This window comes from Aotus nancymaae, unplaced genomic scaffold (genome assembly GCF_030222135.1).
Source record: "Aotus nancymaae isolate 86718 unplaced genomic scaffold, 86718_ANA_hifiasm-v0.15.2.pri h1tg000033l, whole genome shotgun sequence".
NCBI lineage: Eukaryota > Metazoa > Chordata > Mammalia > Primates > Aotidae > Aotus > Aotus nancymaae.
In genome coordinates, this window is record NW_026988447.1 from 32,570,161 (window position 1) to 32,589,762 (window position 19,602).

A 19,602-nucleotide genomic window follows, 5' to 3' on the forward strand; every position below is an offset into this window, starting at 1 on the left:
TAATAATAATCACTCACAATATATTATATTAGCAACATATAGAAATTTTACTGAGAGTAGTCCAAAGAATAATCAATGGATTTGTCACTTAATTAATTTTCCCTCATTTTTCTCCAACTAGAACATTTGATTATTCTTTATATGAAGAGTGATCATTTCTACCTTCAGGTCTTTGCTCTTGTAGTCTCTTGTAGTCTCTCCAAAGATGAAAAGCCTTCCTTTCTTCTGTAAGCTAATATTTTCTTTAACACCTATCTGTGTTGAATCTTTGTGGATTTAGCCCTTATTACTCCAACCTCCAGTTGTCTCTGAAATTATCCATTAAACCTACAATCTCTGGAGCATAGCAATTAGCAGCACACACTTTTAATTCACATAACACTAATTTTATTTAGTTTTGTTTTATATGTCAGAATTTGAGGGAGGGGTACATATTTTCTAATTTTTTAAATTGACAAATAGTAATTGTACGTATTTATGGAGTACAATTTGGGATTTTGATACCTACATGTATACGTTGTATAATGTTAAAATCAGTGTTGTTAGCATATCCATTGCCTCAAGCATTTATCATTTCTTTATAGTGAGAACATTCAAAGGCCTCTCTTCTATCTATTTTGTAATATACAATACCTTACTGTTAACCATAGTAAAGAACACCATAAATTATTTATCTTATCTAAGTGTAATGTCATACCCATTGACCAACCTCTCCCCATTCTTCCTTGTCTCCCTTACCCTAGTCTCTGGTAACTAATCTACCTCTATGATATGAACTTTTTTTTAAAGATTCCAAACAAATAAGATCATGTGGTATTTGTCTGTGTATCTGGCTTATTTCACTTAAAATGATGTCCTCCAGGTAATTGTGTATGACAAGATTTTATTATTTTTATGACTGAATAGTATTCCTTTGTGTATATACACCATATTTTCTTTATTCATTCATCTATTGTTGGACACTTAGATTGATTCATGTCTTGGCTGCTGTAAAGAGTACCACAATGAACATAGAAGTGCAGATGTCTCATCGACATACTGATTTCATTTCCTTTGGATATATACCCAGTAACGGGACTTTTGGATCATATGGTGGTTGTATTTTTAGTGTTTCAGGAACCTCCATAGTGTTTTCCATAATGTCTGTACTAATTTACAATTCCTCCAAAAAATGTGTACATGTTTATTTTTCTCCACATCCTTACCAATTGTTTTCTTTTGTCTTTTTTACAATGGCCATTTCTAATAAAGTGAGATGGTATGTCTCATTGTGGCTTTAATTTGCATTTCCCTGGTGGTTAGTGATGCTGAACATTTTTTCATATACCTGTGGGTTATGTGTATGTTCTCTTTTGAGAAATTTCTATTAGGGTATTTTTGTGCATTTTTTAATTAGGCAATTTGAAGGGTTTTTTTGTTTTGTTTTGTTTTGTTTTTGCTTTGTTTGTAGCTTTTGAGTTGTTTAAGTTCCTTAAAAGTGTTGGATATTAACCCCTTGTCTAATGTGTAGTTTGCAAATATTTTCTCTGTAGATCACCTTCTCACTCTGTTCTCTTTCTTTGTTTCTTTCTTTCAATGTTGCTTTCAGGATGATATTAAAATATTTTCATCAAGACAAAGTAGTGGTAATGAAGATGGAGAGAAAGTAGTTGCGACGAAGATGGAGAGAGATAGGAGTTGATTTGCCAATGAATTATGATACGTGAAGGAGAAAGTGAGAGATAATAATGATGACACCTATGGCTGTTAAGCAGATGGTCAGATGGTGTGATATATACAGAGAGAGGAAAGACTGAAAGTACCTAACTTAGGTAGTAAATGAAAACTTTAATAATAAATATGTTAAGGTTAAGATGATTGTAATATTTTAAGTGGAATAAATGGAATAGGCTATTATGTATAAGTTTGAGAACTCAAAGGAGAAGTCAGAGATGGAGAAATAAATTTGAAAGAAATAAATTTGAGATTCCTCAATGTATAAAGTTGTGTAAAATGTTAACATTATTTCTCTCATTTTAGAGATAAAGTGAGACACACAATTAAATCTGTAGGTAGTTATTCCAGGTTTTAATTTCTTAACCACTATAGCATATTACAATAAAAATTTTCTGATAATCATAAGAATATCATATTTAATACAGTCAAAGAGTTTAGCCTACTGATATTTCCCTCACAAATGTTAAAGGGGATGTTACCTCCAGGACCTTTAATGTATTTATTTTAACTTAGATTAATTTATCTTAGTTAACCACTTATTTTTTTATTTCTCTCCATTTGGGGTGAGTGATATATAACTGTGCCATAGTTTACAAAATAAACCTGTATATAACAAAAGCAAAAATAACCTTGAGCCACACAGCCTTAAACTTTATTCTTAAACTACCTGTTTTACAATCTTTCAAAACAGAAAGTACCAATGTCAATTAGAGCAATAATTTCCCCTCTGTGACCAGAAACTTGCAAACCTCTTCTTGAACATGGTAGAAAAATTATGTTAATTTATCTGACTTTTCTCACCCAGAAAATCATAATATCGTTATTTTTACCTAGATTATGTATCTCCTTTTTGCATTTTATTGTTGTTGGCTTATTACATCAGTAGTTCACTCAAGAACATTTCAGTTGAACGTATGTGCCATCAATTTTTTTTTTATCTGTGATGTGTATCCTGTCATCTTCTGCTTGTAACTATATATATATATATATATATATATATGTATAGTTTTACTACATCTTTGGCAACTTCACTTTTTAGAATTTCATTAGTTATTTCAGGATCATCATGTAAAACTTTGAAATGCGTGAAACATGCAGTGTGACATAGTGAATGAGAGTACAGTCTCAGAGTCATGCTGATTGAATATAAATTCTGACCCCAAAACTTACTATCCCAATGTTTTAGGCAAATTATTTAACCTCCCTTAAGAGTCACTTTCCTCATTCATAAAATGGAGGTAATGAATAATGTATACATGGTCGTGAGGATCACATAAGGTAATTTGTTTGGAACATGTAACAGAATACCTGGCACAGAGTAAGTACTCAATATGTGCTCAAATGTTGTGTACTTTATTTAAATTATTATCAAGATAATTCTCTGTACAGTATATTGCTTATTGATAATGGTTTTCTAAATGTAATGCATTAAGGCTGTTGACTTCAGTTGAAAGTGATTTTTTTTTCTTCACACAATTGAATATTTAAGTAATCAATGACATTTTTTAAGTTAAAGTATTATGTCAAAAGTAAAATTTTTGTTTATTCCCTGACTTAATTATGGGTTATATTTTAAAATATGTATTTTCTTTGAACAATTGCAAACACTAAATACTGCACACTTAATTTAGGACAAAGTTTTATCAGTTGTTAATATTGCTTTTACCAGTTGCTATGGTTTGGATATTTGACCCTTCTAAATCTCAAGGTGAAATTTGATCATTTAGGAGGTAGAACCTAATTGGAGATGTTTTGTTCATGGGGGCAGTTCTCTCATTAATAGCTTCGTGCTGTCCTTCAGTAACTAGTGAGTTCTCACTCTATTAGTTCTCAAAAGAGTTGGCTGTTAAAAACCCTGGCACCCCGCTCCCCTCTCTCTCTCACTTTCTTGCCATGTGATCTCTGCACACTTTTGCTCCCATTTGCTTTCTGCCATGAGTGGAAGTAGTTCAGAAGAGCAATTGGCACCATGCTCCTCACAAAACCTGAGGATCTGTGAGACAAATCTTTTTCTTTATATATTATACTCTTAGGTATTGTATTCCTGTTTTAGCAACACATAAAGTGATTGAAGATACCAGTTCTTGCCAATTTTTGATAACTTAAAAGTTGTAATGCAATCATTGTCAAAGAGATGGTTCACCACTTCTTTCAAACCTAACACCAATTCCTGCCTTGTATGGAGTTTGTAAGTACATTTTCAAGATGACAGCAAACATCCATGGTTAAAATATATTAGTCTGCTTTGTTCCTTTGTTGAGAATTATTACCATAAGATGAAACATTATAAAATTCAGAATAAAATTATAGCATATGACTAATAAATGTTCTATAGTATTAAATCAATTTTGATTTCTCTAAGAATATTTACTACATAATTTTCAAATTCATCAGACTCTTTCTTGCCTTTAAAAAATGTGAAAGTGATTGAATATAATGTTCTCAGAACGTAGTTGTTATCCCAAAAATTTTAAAGTGATGTGCCATGAGTAAAATCTGATTTGTAGGGAAAAATAAAGATAAAATATTTTTTTCCAGTGCTTACTATGTGCTAAATTCTGTGTAGAATCTTTTTATATATAACCTATTATGAACAAAATATAGTGATCTCACATGTTAACAAGTGCTATTGTTCCTAGTTCATAGAGGATACTAGAATATAGAGAAGATACTTAACTTGCGTAATGTAAATCAGCTAGAAAACAATGGAATTTAAATTCAAATATAGGTGTGTTGGCTGCAGTCTTCATTCTTTCCACTGCTGTATACTGCATATGTTTTAATTATTTGGAAAAATTGTTGATGAATATTTAATATATTCCTGAAATGATTGGTCATCTGTATCCTCTTTCCACCCTTCTCCATTGCTTTAGGTTTAATGAGTTTGTCTTGTATAGACTGTATCACTTCAGGCTTGCAAAAGGATTCGGCCAATAGAAGTTATTAGAAGAATGTAAACAAAAGGATGAATAGTGAGGTCATGATACATATTTCCTCTATTCAGTTTCTTCAGGTTACTATTAGTTGACTGTATCTAAGTTCACAGTGCATCCTGAACATCCTTCTCCATATAGCTCCCATTTTTGGTTTCTAGTGATCACTTTCCCACTTCCCCTTCAAGCTTAGGGTTAGTTACAGATCTCCTCACTCTCCTTATTAGCCCAAGAGTACTAAAACACCACCATTAGTGGTTTTTCTAAATGCTACCCATATATTAGATTCATCACTTTATGAATTGCCCTCAATTCTACATTGTTTGTTCAATTATTACCTTGTGTGACTTTTAATAACATAATTAATTATACTATCTCTGATATTTTAATACATGAGATACATTTATCATTGTTGTGTACATTGTCGTAGGATGTCATTTGTATGTGGATGGTATTGTGCTACATATTTCACATAAAACATTTTCTTTCCTTCCAGATAAATAGTAAAAGGGGGGTTGAACTTCTTCAGGGCCAAGTAAAGTTAATACAGAGTTTATAGTTAAATCATCCCAGAATTCTGTACAGATGTATACATACTACAATTTTAGAATAACGTACACAACAAATAGCATTTCTGTTTGATAAACAAAAAAATTGAATCCCGAGAAGTTAGGCAACCCTGAGATCACAGAGTTAAAGTGGATGTAAATCCACATACCACTCTCTTCTCATTTATGCTTTTTATATTTTATCTGAATTCTTTTATAGGTTTTGATTTTTCAGAATCTCCTAAAATATCTTGCAATAATCCTCCTAATTTACTTTTTAAAAATGGTCTTGCAAGTCTAGTGCCATAATTTCTGAAATCATCTTCTATCTACCACCAGAGTTAATGTTTAATTTTGCATTGCTGACTTGATATAGCAAAGTGCTCAACACTTTACCTCTTTATTTGTTTCTTTGTTAAAAATATGCTTCAGACTTAATCTGATCAAGTCCATATATACAGTTCTTCCTTAAATTGACAATTTCATTTTTTCTGAATTCCCCTTCTTCTATAGTTTATGGTAAAATAATGCTTATTGTAAATGTCAATATTCAGTAATCTGATCTCATGAAGATGGTGACTTGTTACATCTGGTGATCTATGACTGGTTACCAAGACATAACTAATATGAATTTTTAAGAAATATTTATAGTATAAAATCAATCAGCTCAGGAACTATTGCTTGAGCTTAGAAACTGTTTTTCAAGATTAAAATTTTAAAGTATGGTGCAAAAATTAAAATGTTATATAAATATTTACTTAATTAAATTTAGTATATTGGAAATTATAATTATTCAATCTCACATAATTGAGAAAGAAATTCACTTGTAAATTTCCTTTCAAATAAATCTATGGCCTGTGTATCTGATTTATGAAAGAAAGAAATACCTATACATATATACATATGTATATAATGAGATGAATGAGTAAAATTTTAAAATGGAAATTTCTTTTAACATTATAGGCATTCATAAAAAAAATACTGACATGTTCTTGCTAATAATAGGACAGAAATTTCTAATGTGGAGTTCAAATCATAATAATAATAATAGGTAAATGCCACTGATTTATTTTAATTTTGTAAAGTTTGACATTTGGCTCCTATTTTATTTAACAAGATTTAATGGTCAGTCTGAAAGATCTGTGATCTTCATCAAAGAGCATTTTACCTATGTTTAATTCTTAACTCTTTATGGCTTGTACTTCTGATACCTTTCTGATTTGAGTCTGCTGTATTGATTCAGAATAGATGTCACAAATTACGCTAAGGAAATAAATTTCAAATGCCTTTTGCTTCTTCTTTCACCGAAGAACATTTTTGAGATAAGATTGTCTTATTCTTAATATAAAACATACTTTTATGGGAATATTTCATATATTTTGAAATAACATTATTTCTGATTTTTTAATTCATTTCTGAAGTGAGATTAAAATAAGATTTAAAAACCCAAAAGATATTTTGTCATTAACTATTTTAGTGTTTACCCATATTCAATGATAATTCAACTTCCATTACAAAGTAAGGCTACTTATTATACTGTGTTTAGATATTCTTATTTTAAAATAGTTGTATAAACATAAATCTGTGTTGAAAATGGGTGATGCCACCATAAGGTACAAATACATAATTATTAACTTATCAACTGATAAGAAGTCCATAATATACCCAAATTTTAATGGGTGCATGCTTAATGCTTATAATAACCAAAAAAACTCCACTGTTCTTTGATCTCTCATTTGACACTGTTTTATCTACACTTAAACTCTAACTCTGAAGTTTTAACAAAACAGCAAATAGTGAAACACTCAAATTTCATTACTTTTTACATAGGGAAAATATTTCTGCTCATTAAATATTTTTTTGCAAAGGTTTTGTTGCAGGCTGGGCTCAAGTAGAAATTACAGTCAAGACTAGAAATAAAATGCACTGGATATTTACAATGTTATTATTTCTTCCTTATCTTTCCTGTTTCAAGTCTCTACTCTCCAAGGCCTTTTTTTTTTCTTACAGAAAAGTTTATCTGAGCATTATTTATATTTCATGTACTATGCTAGATGCTATGGAAATAAGGAAAAAATGTACTCCCTGTTTTCATGTAGCTTTGGTCCAGAAGCAAATACATATATATATGTATACACTATCAATTAGAATACTCTGTGACATGTTGTATAATAAATATATGGCATGAATAAATAGTACATACAGCTAATTATTAATTACACTGAGGTCATAGATATACAGGTCAAAGAGATTATAAGTAGTATGATGGAGGTGCAACATTTTGCAAGATAATGACAGATAAGAAAAAAAGTTTTCTAAAGACAGATTAATGGTGATAAGGTGGCTGTTGCTTTTCAGGAAACTCAAAGTGGTTCACCATTGTTGGAAGACAAACTTTAAGAGGAAGTGATGGGAGGAAGGGCAGGAAAGAAACATAGAGTGCAGGAAAACCAAGAAATCTCATGGTTTATGTGTGAAACTAAGGGGTGTGTTTTGTATCACTCTTTAAAGGATTTTGAAACACAGAAATGATATCATCAGATTACTGCTTTGAAAAAACTATTTATATGACAGCATAATGAATAAAATTGGTAGAGAGTCATAGTAAACAACCTAGAAGGTACAGCAAACATTGAAGCTGGTAATGATGAGAGACAAGAAATGGACTTGAACTGAAAGCAAAAATAAGTATTAGCCTTTGGGCGGTGAATTTAAAATATATATATACTTAAGATGATGGCCTGATTAGTTTTTTGAGCAACTGGATGCATAATCAAAGAGAATGAATAAGAGAAGTATCTTATCTGGGATCTTGGTAAATGAATCTAGTTTGGGGCACATTGAGGTGCCAGTAGGTAATTCAATAGCAAGTGAGTATCATGAGCAAGCTTTCTCAAGAATAATCTACTTTTCAGAGTAAGGAAAAAAGTTTGACCACTAATCTTAAATTTATAATTTCTGACATAAGGGAGTACATCAAATACACATAAAAAATCTGTAAATGTGTCTAGTCTATTTCCAGAGACCATGGGGGAGAATAAAGTTTAGTGAGAGGCTCTTCTCGCTTGACTTTAACCTCAACATTGTTGTAAGATAAATTTTTATTATGCAAACTCAGATTATGTTATACCTTGGCTTTTTTTAAAATACCATATGAAATGCAAACTCTTTGGCACTCTAGGCTACATTATGGCTTTCAAATTTTATCTGCCTCTAGTTTTTTCCACATACAATATGCAACAGTGCAAATGAAAAACCAGTAATAGCCTGAATAACTGGTTAATCGTTTCTCCTTGATTTAGAATGCAGTATTTGTAAATTTACCAGTGAAATTCCCCTTGAATATGATCCTTCTTTAACCTTACTTAATTTTTCTCAGCTGAAAGCTTGAAAACTCTGTGAATTTTGTTTAAATTATGCTTATTGTTTCCTCCTCATTGTTTATGTGTGATATAACACGTTATGGTTATATTGTACGTTTACTTTCTTTGCTGCTGGATCAAAACTTCTTTTAGGTCAGTATATATATTTTACTCCTTTGGGCTTTCTCTCCAATACGTTACTCATAGTACATCCTTAATAAGTATTTTAAAGTAGTGAATTAAATATAATACATGTTACATGGAAAATATACTCCAATTAAGTATATATGTAGTTACTATTGGATAATTTAAACAAACATTGTGAGATCTTGAAATGAAAATTCTTATTTTAAAAGTAAAGATGTGAGAACTGTTATTTATACAACTGTTTTGCCAGCCACTACCTCATATGTATTTAAGTAAGATTTTTTTGTTATAAAGTTTATTATCATTTGGAAATTTAGAATAAAATTGCTTTTATGGTTCTAAAAGCACAGGTATAAATAATGAGATGTCTTCATAAAACAAGTATTAAAACAACACACCAATTTAAGGCACACAATGTATACATAGAATACCTTTTACTAAGTAGTGTAGTTAAACTGTAATCTATCTATTGTGGAGAATAGATTACAAACTTGCTATAGTTGAATATATACCAATATCATAATGAAACAGAGTAGAATCAGAGTCCTTGAGATAAAAAAAAAAAAGAGTGTCAAGTTATTTGCCTTTTTTGAGCATGAGCATCCTCATGGTTAAATACGCTTGTATATTGCAGGGCTACTATGAGGGCTAAAACAAAACCCTGTGATGTGACTAGAACATAGTTACACTCAATACATTAATGTTATTGTTACTAATGTTTGTTATTATCAATATTACTGATTCCAGTACCATTGCATTAGCTATATATATACACATATCTCTGTATATGTTCATGTATAAAGAAATATGAAACATGCTTATTCATGGAAAGATTATAAATACAAAGTTACTAGCATATCAATATTTTATATCAAATGTATGTTGACAGTATAATCAGCAGGCTATTTATTTTTTAATATTTCATATTTAATATGCAACATCAAAAATTAGTAAAATAATTACATATATACACTTGTTTTTTCTTTTCTTTTTTTTTTTTTTGAGATGGAGTTTCACTCTTGTTACCCAGGCTGGAGTGCAATGGCTCAATCTCGGCTCACCGCAACCTCTGCCTCCTGGGTTCAGGCAATTCTCCTGCCTCAGCCTCCTGAGTAGCTGGGATTACAGGCACGCGCCACCATGCCCAGCTAATTTTTTGTATTTTTAGTAGAGACGGGGTTTCACCATGTTGACCAGGATGGTCTCGATCTCTTGACCCCATGATCCACCCGCCTCGGCCTCCCAAAAGTGCTGGGAGTATAGGCGTGAGCCACCACCCCTGGCCCTTTTTTTTTCTTTAAATCATGTTACTGTATGTTAAAAAGTGGACAGTTGTTAAAATGAAATGCATAATGCTATATCACCACAAATCTAAAGGAAATTAAATGCCTGTTGGAAAGCACAAGTCTTTGTAAAGAAATCATCCTTATAAAATATAAACGTTATTAATATAAGACAGTTTCTACTAGCTAGTTTTGTCTTTCATTTAAAATTTACAAGTAGATAGCATAAGTAAAATGACATCCTTATTAGGAAATCCAAAAGTGCCATCTGTGTCTCTATATATTATAAATGTTCTATCTGACTACATAAAACAACTGCTATTGCATCTCAAAAGACTAAACCCACAATGACTTCTAATTTATGAAGCCCTAAATCAAAGTTTTCAACTTAGAGATACTATCAGTTTAAATCCAAATATTTTAATATTGTTTTTAAAGAATGACTCATTTAGAGTGTTTTACTTATTCTGACCTGTAAGAATTACAATAATAACCAAATCATTTTATTTAAAACACATTGCACGTTACTTTATCTTGACTTTTTACTTTTATTTCTTTTTTAATTCAGAAAGCAAAACTTGTTCATTGTTAACAATTAGATAATTTACAAAAGTGTGCATACACACCCAAAAAAAACTCCACCATTAGTTATTTTATCTACTCTTGAGAAAGTCATGGGTATTATTATTCTAGTTGAAGAAACAAGATACGTAAACTTTCTAAAATACAGGTGACTCTTGAACTATCCAGGTTTGAACTGTGTGGGTCCACTTATATACACAAAGATTTTTTTCCCAGTGAATATTATATCAACTTTTCAAAGATTTTCAACAACTTGAAAAAATTCACAGTTGAACTCACATAGCCTAGAAACTTAAAAAAATTTAAGAAAATATGATGTGTCATGAATATATTTTATCATTTACTACCATAAAATATACACAAATCTATTACAAAAAGTTAAAATCAAAACTTGTGCCCACACTTACAGATAGTAATAGTGTCATTGGCTGTTGAGAAAAATGTAAAAAAAAAAAATAAAAGTACTGTATTATAACTGTATAAAATTAATTATAATATTATATTAGTGTAATAATTTTGTAGCCACCTCCTGCTATTCCAGTGAACACTTGGTGTATCCACTTAAAACTCCATGTGATGCTAATCACCTCCAAGTGAGCAGCTTGTCTCTCCAATAAATTGCATTTTGCAGTAAAAAAAAGTGATCTCTCATAGTTCTCATGTATTTTCCGTGGTGTTTAGTGCAGTACAATAGTCTTAAATAACACCATGAGATCCACATGCTATGCCACTAGTGATGCTATACATGCTTCCAAGAAGCAGAGAAGAGTTATGACATTATAAGAAAAAGCTGAATTGCTACATATGTATCATAGAACAATGTCTGCAGTAGCAGCAGTTGCAGCAGTTGCACACCATTTCAAGATAAAGAAATTCAGATTAAGGACCATTGTCAAAAAGAATAGAAAATTTGAAAACCCATTGCTGCAATTCCTCCAGCAGGCACAAAAACTTTGCACTTCTTGTGAAACATGCGCCTCTTTATCTTGTATTAAAAATGCAGCTTTTATGTGGGTGCAGATTGCTATAAGAAAGGCATACCTGTCGACTCACAAAATTTGAGAAAAAGTGAAGTCATATGACAAAGCAAAAGGAAGGTGAAGGATCTAAAGCTGGAAAATGTAATGCCAGCAAAGGATGGCTTGATAATTTTAGAAAGAGATTTGACTTTAAAAAATGTCAGGATAACAAGAGAAACAGCTTCTGCTGACCAAAAGGCAGCAGAAAAGTTCCCAGAGACTATTAAAGGAATTCTTGAGGAGAAAAGATATCTTCCTCAACAGAGTTTTAATGCAGTTTAAAGTAGGCTATCCTGGAAAAAAGATGCCACAGAGGATGTTTATTAGTAAGGAAGAGAAGCCATCACCAGAATTTAAGGCAGGAAGGGATAGGGTAACTCAGCTGTTTTATGTAAATGTCATCAAACTTTTGATCAGGACAGCCCTTATCTATAAAGCTCCTTATCTCCAGGAATTAAGGGAAAAAGGTAAACACCAGCTGCTAATCTTTTGTCTATATGACAAGAGTTCCTGGACAATGAGAACACTTTTGCTGGATTGGTTGGATTAAGTATTTGTCCCTGAAGTCAGAAAGTACCTTGCTAGTAAGGGAATGTATTTTAAAGTTATTTTAATAGTAGATATTGCCCCTGGCCACCCAGAACCCCATGAGTTCAACACTAAAGACATTGCAGTGGTCTACTTACCCCTAAACACAAAGTCTGACTCAACCTCTAGACCAAAGAGTCATCTGTATTTATACACTTATGAAAATTTCTAGATTTAAATATATTTCTTTGTGAAGACATTTTAAAACATTAAAATTATATGTGATAAATGACAGGCATTCTTTGGATCTGAATGTTGTTGACATAAACAGTGTATTAATATTAAATAGATAATTTAACAAACAACATTATTAGAGCTGTTGTATAATTTTAGTATAACCAAGTATTGCATTGATCTTCTCTTTCATTTTTCAACACTTCTGAAAGGACAACCACCCAGGTGCTATCTCAAACTTCTTTTCACAATTATAAATTTGGCATATTTTAACCAGTGATGTAATGTACAGATGTATACATTACTTCTTAGAACTCATTTCTTACCCATGCTAATTTCATGTTTTAAAAAAACTGATAAAAGCCTAAGTATGTCACTTAGTATAGGTATTCTTTCTATTCCCAGTGTTTGTTCAGGTCATATGGTGGAGCTGGCCTCTAAACTTTATTACATCATGCATACATGGAAAATGATGCCAGCACTATGTGCAGGGGGAAATGGAGAAGGCCTTTGGAAGCTGGAGCAAACAGGCCTGGGACATAGGCCACAGTTATAGGGACTGACCAAAGAGAAAAATATCTCAGCATACTTCTAATGTATCAAAGGCACCAGTTCTGAGCTGCATATCATATTTAAGCATGTGAGATTTAAATTTATTATTATTATTATACTTTAAGTTCTGGGGTACATGTTTAGAGCTTGCAGGTTTGTTACATAGGTATACATGTGTCATAGTGGTTCACTACATCCATCAACCTGTCATCTACATTAGAGGTTTCTTCTGATGTTATCCCTCCCCTGCCCCCCACCCCCTGACAAGCCCTAATGTGTGATGTTCCCCTCCCTGTGTCCATGTATTCTCACTGTTCAACTCTCACTTATGAGTGAGAACATGTGGTATTTGGTGTTTTTTTGTGTGTGTTACTTTGCTGAGGATAATGGTTTCCAGCTTCATCCATGTCCTTGCAAAGGACATGAACTCATTCTTTTTTATGGCTGCATAGTATTCCATGGTGTGTATGTGCCACATTTTCTTTATCCAATCCATCCTTGATGGACATTTCGGTTGGTTCCAAGTCTTTGCTATTGTGAACAGTGCTACAATAAACATACATGTGCATGTGTCTTTATAGTAGAATGATTTATAATCCTTTGGGTATATACCTAGTAATGTGATTACTGGGGCAGTTGGTATTTCTGGTTCTAGATCCTTGAGGAATCGCCACACTGTTTTTCACAATGGTTGAACTAATTTACCCTCCCACCAACCATATAAAATAATTCCTATTTCTCCATATCCTCTCCAGCATCTGTTGTTTCCTGACGTTTTAATGATTGCCATTCTAACTGGCTTGAGATGGTATCTCAATGTGGTTTTGATTTGAATTTCTCTAATGACCAGTGTTGATGAGCTTTTTTCATATGTTTGTTGACTGCTTAACGTCGTCTTTTGAGAAGTGTCTGTTCATATCCTTTACCCACTTTTTGATGGCGTTGTTTTTTCTTGTAAATTTCTTTAAGTTCTTTGTAGATTCTGTATAGTAACCCTTTGTCAGTTGAATAGATTGCAAAAATTTTCTCCCATTCTGTAGCTTGCCTGTTCACTCTGATGACAGTTTCTTTTGGTGTGCAGAAGCTCTTTAGTTTAATTAGATCCCATTTATCAATTTTGGCTTTTGTTGCCATTGCTTTTGATGTTTTAGTCATGAAGTCGTTGCCCATGCCTATGTCCTGAATGGTATTGCCTAGGTTTTCTTCTAGGATTTTTTATGGTTTTAGGTCTTACATTTAAGTCTTTAATACATCCTGAGTTAAGTTTCATACAAAGTGTAAAGAAGGGGTTCAGTTTCATTTTTCTGCATATAGCTAGCCTGTTTTCCCAATTATTAAATAGGGATTCCTTTTCCCCATTGCTTGTTTTTGTCAGGTTTTTCAAATATCAGATTGTTGTAGATATGTGGTATTATTTCTGAGGCCTCTGTTCTGTTCCATTAATCTATATATCTGTTTTGGTACCAATACCATGCTGTTTTGATTACTGTAGTCTTGTAGTATAATTTGAAGTCAGGTTGTGTGATGCCTCCAGCTTTATTCTTTTTGCTTTGGATTGTCTTGCCTATGCAGGCTCTTCTTTGGTTCAGCCCAGAATTTAATATCCAACCAAACTAAGCTTCAAAAGTGAAGGAGAAATAAAATCCTTTACAGACAAGCAAATGCTGAGAGATTTCATCTCCACTAGGCCTGCCTTAATTTTTTTTTAAATAGATGCTCACATTGAGGCACAGATATCTACTAACCCTATTATATTGAGTAAATAATTTCATTTCTTTGACACTCAGTTTTTACATCTGTAAAATGGAGTTGATGAGGATAACTACTTCAGGTACTGTCTATGATTAAATCAGAATGTTGAGTTCTTACCAAATTCCTTGGCAAGTACTCAACACTCAATAACTTTCATTTTTACCCACCCCCCATTCCCATGCTACCGAGTTCAGCTCTACTTGGAACAGATTTGGAAAAGAGCCACTATAGGTGTATGGAGTACTCTTAGTCAGAAATGAATATAAGTCTTGAAAGTAGCATAAGAAGCACATGTGTGAAGGAAATGTGTCATCAAGGTCTAAATGAAATCTATTCATTGAACATAAAGAAGTTATTCATCTGCTTTTGGTCCAGGTTCCTCTGTCAGCTCTTACAGTACTTTGGCAACTGAAAATCAAATCTCTTTCCTCTGGCAATAAAACTTCTCCATTGATATATCTTTGATAGTTTGACAATGTTGCCGTTGTGCTTCTAATACATCTCAATAAAGGAAAGTGTCATTTTCCATCATTATTTAGTTTTGCCATCTCTGTACTCAGTTTATAACCAACACTGGCCTTTTAATGTTTAAGAAGATTTGCTACGTAAACTCTATATTTGCAAAGAGTTAAGCAAATGCACAGGGAACAGATAAGAGAATATTGGAGATAAATGGAATGACATAAATTAACCCATTCACTTCCAAACAAGATACTATGTTCCAAATGGAATAAATAATTTGGCAGAGACTGTATAATTATTGAGTGTCAGAACAAGGTCTGAAACCTGAAATTCCATCTCATTGGTCAGTGTCTTTTCTAAATCATAGTCACCTTCCTATTAATGAGTACGTTTTCTCCCAAGGACAGTTGAGGGAAAAGTGTTGCCTTCACAAACTCTTGTCATGAAAGGGTCACACCCCTGGATGTAAAAAGCAGTCACTGGATTATAGTGAATATCTTCTGCAACATATAGTCATACCTCAAAGATATTGCAAGTTCAGTTCCCGACCACCGAAATAAAGCGAATATCACAATAATGCAAGTCATGCAAATTTCTTGGTTTCCAAGTGTATTTAAGAGCTATGTTTACACTGTAATGTACTCTAAGTGTACAATAGCATTATGTATAAAAAATATATAACTTAATTTAAAAATACTAAGAAAGTTTTTTTTTTTTTTTTTTTTTAAGACAAAGTCTCACTGCATCACCAGACGCCAGGCTGGAGTGCAGTGGCGTGACCTCAGCTCACTGCAACCTCCGTCTCCCAGGTTCAAGCAATTCTTCTGCTTCAGCCTCCCTAGTAGCTGGGACTACAGGCGCATGCCACCACACCCAGCTAATTTTTTTGTATTTTTAGTGGAGACGGGGTTTCAACATGTTGGCCAGGATGGTCTCGATCTCTTGACCTCGTGATCCGCTTGCCTCGGCCTCCCAAAGTGCTGGGATTACAGGCGTGAGCCACCACACCCAGCCCTAGGAAAGTATTTTTTAAAAATACAGAGGAAAGAGTTTTGATTTTTTGCCAAAGTACTAGAATACTTTGGTAACAATAATCTGAGCTTTCAGCAAGTCATAATCTTCTTGCTGTGGTGGGTCTTGCCTCAATGTTGATGACTGCTGACTTATCTGGGTGATGATTGTAGTAGGCTGGGGTTGGCTGTAGTTATCTTTTAAATAAGACAAGAGTAAGCTTTTCCATATCAATTAACTCGTTCAAGATTTATTTGAAGCATGCAAGACTCTTTCATAGCATAGTACCCACAGTAGAAATTATTTCAAAATTAGAGTTTATCCTTCAAACCCTGCCACTTCTGTTGCACCTAAGTTTATGCAAGATTCTAAATCCTTTGTTGTCATTTTAACAATGTGGACAGAATCTTTGCCAGAAGTAGATTTCATCTCACAAAATCTCTTTGCTCATCTCTAAGAAGCAACTCCTCATCATTTAAATTTTGTCATAAGACTGTAGCAATTCTGTTACGTCGTCAGGCTCCACTTCAAGTTCTAGTTCTCTTGCTATTTCCACTACATCTGTAGTTACTTCTTGGACTAAAATATTGAATCCCTCAAAGTCATCCATGAGGGTTTGAATCAGCTTCTTCCATATTTTGTTGATATTTGATGTCCTTCCTTGAATAACAAATGTTCTTACTGGTATCTAGAATAGTTAATCCTTTCCAGAAGGTTTTCAATTTACTTTGTCCAAAGTCATCAAAGAGATCACTATCTGTGGTTACTATTGCCTTGCAAAAGATACTTCTCAAATAATAAAACTTGAAAGTTGAAATTACTCCTTGATCTAGGGACTGCAGAATGGGTGTTGTGCTAGCAGTTGTGAAAACAACATTCATCATTTGTCCATCTTCATTAGAAATTTTGGCTGACTAGGGACATTGTCAATGAGCAGTAACATTTTAAAAGGAATTTATGTTTTGAGCAGTAGGTCTCACTAGTGAGCTTAAAATATTTAGTAAGCATGCTATAACCAGATGTGCTATATTCTGGGCTTTGTTGTTCTGTTTCTAGAACAAACAAATATTGACTTCAACGTGAAGTCCCCTGCTGCATTAGCTCTAAACAAGAGATTAAGCCTGTCCTTTGAAGCTTTGAAGCTAAGCATTGACTTCTCCTCTCTAGCTATGGAAGCCCTTGATGGCATTATCCTGCAGTAAAAGGCACTTATCTTCATTTAAAGTCTGTTGTTTAGTATAGCCATCTTCAGCATTTATCTTAGCTAGATCTTATGCATTACTTCATAATTACCTGCTGCTTGATTTTGCACTTTACATTATGGAGACAGCTTCTTTCCTTAAACCTCATGAACCAACTTCTGCTAGCCTTTAACTTTTCTTCAGCTTCATTACCTCTGCAAGCTTCTCTAGAATTGAAGAGAGTTAGGGCCTTGCTCTGGATTAGGATTTGGCTTAAGGGAATTTTGTGACTCGTTTGATCTTCTATCCAGACTATTCAAATTTAGTCCATATCAGATATAAGGCTGTTTTCACTTTCTTATCATTTGTGTCTTCACTTGAGTAGCACTTTTAATTTCCTACAAAATTTTTCCTTTGCATTCACAGCTCGACTGTTTTGAGTCATGAGCCCTAGCTTTTAGCCTATTTCAATCTTGACATGCCTTCCTCACTAAGTTTAATTATTTCTAGCTTTTGATTTAAAGTGACTCTACCTTTCACTTGATCACCTAAATACCATTATAGGGTTATTAATTAGCCTAATTTCAAGAGTTCAGTATATTTCAATATTGTTGTGTCTCAGAGAATAGGGAAGCCCAAGGGGAGGGAGGAGGACTGACAGACAGCTGGTTAGTGGAACAGTGAGAACATATGTAACATTTATAAATTAAGTTTGCCAACTTATAAGGTCACAGTTCATGGAGCCCCTAAACAAATACAATAGAAATATCAAAGATCACTGATTTCAGATCACCATAACAGATAAAATAATAATAAAAACACTTTAAAAATTGCAAGAATTACCAAAATGTGACACGGAGACGGGAAGTGAGCACCTGCTGTTGAAAAAATGGTATCTGGCCGGGTGTGGTGGCTCACTCCTATAACCCTAGCACTTCGGGAGGCCAAGGGGGCAAATCACCTGAGGTCCGGAGTTTGAGACCAGCCTGACCAACATGGAGACACTGTGTCTCTACTAAAAATACAAAAAATTAGCCAGGGGTGGTGGCACACACCTATAATCCCAGCTACTCCAGTGGCTGAGGCAGGAGAATCACTTCAACCCCAGAGGCAGAAGTTGTGGTAAGCCAAGATTGCCCCATTGTACTCCAGCCTGGGCAACAAGATTGAAACTCTGTCTAAAAAAAAGGTACCTATAGACTTGCTTGACACAGTGTTGAAACAGTGGTTCAATTGGTTAAAAATGAAACATTTGGCTGGACATAGTGGCTCATGTCTGTAATCCTATCACTTTGGGAGGCCGAGGCGGATGGATCACCTGAGGTCAGGAGTTCCAGACCAGCCTGACCAACATGGTGAAACCCTGTCTATACTAAAATACAAAAAAAAAAAAAAAAAATAGCCAGGCGTGAAGTTGGGTGCAGTGCCAGGCGCCTGTAATCCCAGCTACTCAGGAGGCTGAGGCATGTGGATCACCTGAGTTCAGGAGTTTGAGCCTGATCAATATGGTGAAACCCCATCTCTACTAAAACTGCAAAAGTTATCAGGTGTGGTGGTATGCAGCTGTAGTCCCAGCTACTCAGGAGGCTGAGGCAGGAGACCCGGGAGGCGGAGCTTGCAGTGAGTGCAGATCATGCCCCTGCACTCCAGCCTGGGCAATTCCATCTCAAAAAAAAATAAAAAGCAACATTTGTGAAGTTCAATAAAACATGGCATGCCTGTATTCTTTAAAATCACAAAATAGAGCAGATGAAAATGCACATTCTTTACACATTTGTAGATTTGTAGTATCATATATAATTTGAATAAGCTGTACATTTTAATGTAACATCAGCAATATGAATAGGATATATGATATCCATTTATTTGGGTGGTAGAGCAATTTAGGAAAAAAAGTCAATAATGTAGAAATATCTGTATAGCTACCATTTACTTGTACTGTTAATTAATCATTTACTACATGTTACTCACTGGATTAAGCTGTTTACACAAATCTCATCTAATAATTACAAGAATCCAGTGAAGCAGTCTTATAATTAATATCATTTTAATGATGAGAAAACTGAGCCAAGTTGGAGAAGTTAAATGACATGCTCCAGTTTGTACAGTTATAAGAAGTAAATTCAAAATTTGGACACAAGCCTGTCCGACTACAAGTACAACATTCCTATCACAGTGAATACCATGTCACTAATATTAGAATATTTAAAAGAAGCCTCAGCTAAGGGTCAACTTGTCTACCTTTGACTCTTTTCCTATTTTGTATCTTTATACAATCCGTGTATAAGTTTA

The 19,602-nt window shown here is 33.5% G+C and overlaps 1 pseudogene; it reads right to left on the reverse strand.

Annotated features, from left to right (window-relative positions):
• LOC105710720 (pescadillo homolog) overlaps positions 1–16,739 on the reverse strand; it is a 60,503-nt pseudogene extending 43,764 nt beyond the window's left edge.
• Between the last annotated feature and the right edge of the window lie 2,863 nt (positions 16,740–19,602).